Source organism: Phyllobates terribilis, unplaced genomic scaffold (genome assembly GCF_046119375.1).
Source record: "Phyllobates terribilis strain yellow unplaced genomic scaffold, ASM4611937v1 Scaffold_1__5_contigs__length_1240528914, whole genome shotgun sequence".
NCBI lineage: Eukaryota > Metazoa > Chordata > Amphibia > Anura > Dendrobatidae > Phyllobates > Phyllobates terribilis.
The window spans coordinates 535,220,746-535,224,106 of NW_027362761.1; the positions used below are offsets into that span (position 1 = coordinate 535,220,746).

The 3,361-nt window shown below is 48.6% G+C and overlaps 1 pseudogene; it reads left to right on the forward strand.

Moving 5' to 3' along the window:
* The first annotated feature begins 2,981 nt into the window (after window positions 1-2,981).
* On the forward strand, window positions 2,982-3,131 carry LOC141174615 (U1 spliceosomal RNA; annotated as a pseudogene).
* The last annotated feature ends 230 nt before the right edge of the window (window positions 3,132-3,361 follow it).

A 3,361-nucleotide genomic window follows, 5' to 3' on the forward strand; every position in this document is an offset into this window, starting at 1 on the left:
AGAGTAAATCTCTCCCTACACAGAGTAAATCTCCCCCACACAGAGTAAATCTCCCCCACACAAAGGAAATTTCCCCCACACACAGTAAATCTCCCCCCACACAGAGTAAATCTCCCCACACAGAGTAAATCTCCCCACACAGAGTAAATCTCCCCCACACAGAGTAAATCTCCCCCACACAGAGTAAATCTTCCCCACACATAGTAAATCTCCCCCCATACAGAGGAAATCTCCCCCCACACAGAGTAAATCTCCCCCCAAACAGAAAAGCCACCTTATTGACAACTTCGATAATGGGGAATGGTCCTATAACCCTGGGTGAGAGTAAATCTCTCCCTACACAGAGTAAATCTCCCCCACTCAGAGTAGACCTCTCCCACACAGAGTAAATCTCCTTCCACACAGGGTAAATCTGCCCCACACAGAGTAAATCTCCCCCACACAGAGTAAATCTCCCCACACACAGAGTAAATTTCCCCCACACAGAGTAAATCTCCCCCACACAGAGTAAATCTCCCCCACACAGAGTAAATTTCCCCCACATAGAGTAAATCTCCCCCAATGAGTAAATATCCCTCCACAAACTGTAAATCTCCCCCTACAGAGTAAATCTCCCAACAGAGAGTAAATCTCCCTTCAAAGAGTAAATCTCCCCACCACAGAGTAAATCTCCCCCCCACAGAGCAAATCTCCCTCCACACAGAGTAAATTTCCCCCCCGAAAAGTAAATCTCCCCCACACAGAGTAAATCTCCCCCACGCAGAGTAACTCTCTCTCCACACAGAGCACAACTCCCCACCACAGAGTAAATCTCCCCAGAGTAAATCTCCCCCACACAGAGTAAATCTCCCCACACAGAGTAAATCCCGCTCCACACAGAGTAAATCTCCCCACACAGAGTAAATATCCCCCCACAGAGTAAATCTCCCCACACAGAGTAAATCTCACTCCACAGAGTAAATCTCCCCCCCACCAGAGTAAATCTCCCCCCACATAGAGTAAATCTCTCCCACACAGAGTAAATCGCCCTCCACCAGTAGAAATATCCCCCACACAGAGTAAATCTCCCCCCACACAGTGTAAGTCACCCTCCACACAGAGTAAATCTCCCCCCCACAGAGTAAATCTCCCCCCACAGAGTAAATCTCCGCCCCCACAGAGTAAATCTCCCCCCACACAGAGTAAATCTCTCCCACACAGAGTAAATCGCCCTCCACCACAGTGTAAATATCCCCCATATAGAGTAAATCTCCTCCCACAAAGTAAATCTTCCCCCACACAGAGAAAATCTCCTCCCCACAGAGTAATTGTCCCTGACAGAATAAATCTACCCCCACACAGAGTAAATCTCCCGACACAGAATAAATCTCCCCCACACAGAATAAATCTCCCCCACACAGAGTAAACTTCCCCACACAGAGTAAATCTCCCCCAAAGAGTAAATCTCCCTCCACAAACTGTAAATCTCCCCCCACAGAGTAAATCTTCCAACAGAGAGTAAATCTCCCTTCAAAGAGTAAATCCCCCCCCCACAGAGCAAATCTCCCTCCACACAGAGTAAATTTCCCCCCAAAGAGTAAATCTCCCCCACACAGAGTAAATCTCCCCCACACAGAGTAAATCTCTCTCCACACAGAGCACATCTCCCCACCACAGAGAAAATCTCCCCACAGAGTAAATCTCCCCCACACAGAATAAATCTCCCCACACAGAGTAAATCTCGCTCCACACAGAGTAAATCTCCCCACACAGAGTAACTCTCCCCACACAGAGTAAATCTCGCTCCACACAGAGTAAATCTCACTCCACACAGAGTAAATCTCCACCCACAAAGTAAATCTCCCCCCACATATAGTAAATCTATCCCACACAGAGTAAATCACCCTCCACCAGGGTAAATATCCCCCACACAGAATAAATCTCCTCCCCACAGAGTAAATCTCCCCCCACACAGTGTAAATCACCCTCCACACAGAGTAAATCTCCCCCCCACAGAGTACATCTCCCCACACAGAGTAAATCCCCCCCACACAGAGTAAATCCCCCCCACACAGAGTAAATCTCCCCCCACACAGAGTAAATCTCCCCACACAGAGTAAATCTCTCCCTACACAGAGTAAATATCCCCCACACAGAGTAAATCTCCCCCACACAGCCCACACAGAGTAAATCTCCTTCCACACAGAGTAAATCTCCCTCATAGAGTAAATCTGCCCCCCACAGAGTAAATCTCCCCCACACAGAGTAAATCTTCCCCACATATAGTAAATCTCCCCCCATACAGAGTAAATCTCCCCCCAAACAGAAAAGCCACCTTATTGACAACTTCGATAATGGGGAATGGTCCTATAACCCTGGGTGAGTGTAAATCTCTCCCTACACAGAGTAAATCTCCCCCCCACAGAGTAGACCTCTCCCACACAGAGTAAATCTCCTTCCACACAGAGTAAATCTGCCCCACACAGAGTAAATCTCCCCCACACAGAGTAAATCTCCCCCCACACAGAGTAAATCTCTCCCCACACAGAGTAAATCTCCCCCACACAGAGTAAATCTCCCCCACACAGAGTAAATCTCCCCCACACAGAGTAGATCTCTTCCCCCCACAGAGTAAATCTCTCCTACACAGAGTAAATCTCCCCCACACAGAGTAAATCTCTTCCCCCCACACAGTAGATCTCTTCGCCCTAAAGAGTAAATCTCCCCCACACAGAGTAGATCTCTTCCCCCACAGAGTAAATCTCTCCTACACAGAGTAAATCTCCCCCACACAGAGTAAATCTCTTCCCCCCACACAGTAGATCTCTTCGCCCCAAAGAGTAAATCTCCCGCCACACAGAGTAAATATTCGCCACACAAAGTAAGTTTCCCCACACAGAGTAAATCTCCCCGCACAGAGTAAATCTCCCCCACACAGAGTAAATCACCCCCACACAGAGTAAATCACCCCCACACAGAGGAAATCTCCCCCACACAGAGTAAATCTCCCCACACAGAGTAAATCTCCCCCCACACAGAGTAAATCTCATCCATTGCACTCCGGGTGTGCTAACCCCTGCGATTTCCCCAAATGCGGGAAACTCGACTGCATAATTTGTGGTAGTGGGGGACTGCGTTCGCGCTTTCCCCTGATTTCCTCCGGTCAAAGACAGAACAGTGCTTTGGGGATGACGAGAAGCTTGTGTGACACCCCAGGGGTCTGGTTGCCACAGTGATAGAGATATTACGTCTGAGAGCAGGTGGGAGGTCTCTTGGTCAGGAATCCTATGCATGCCACACCTCCTGCCCAGTCCTGGGAGGGGAAGAACTTCCCCTATATAAACCTAGGGCTGAGGCAGGGTTAGTGAGTAGAGAAGAAGTA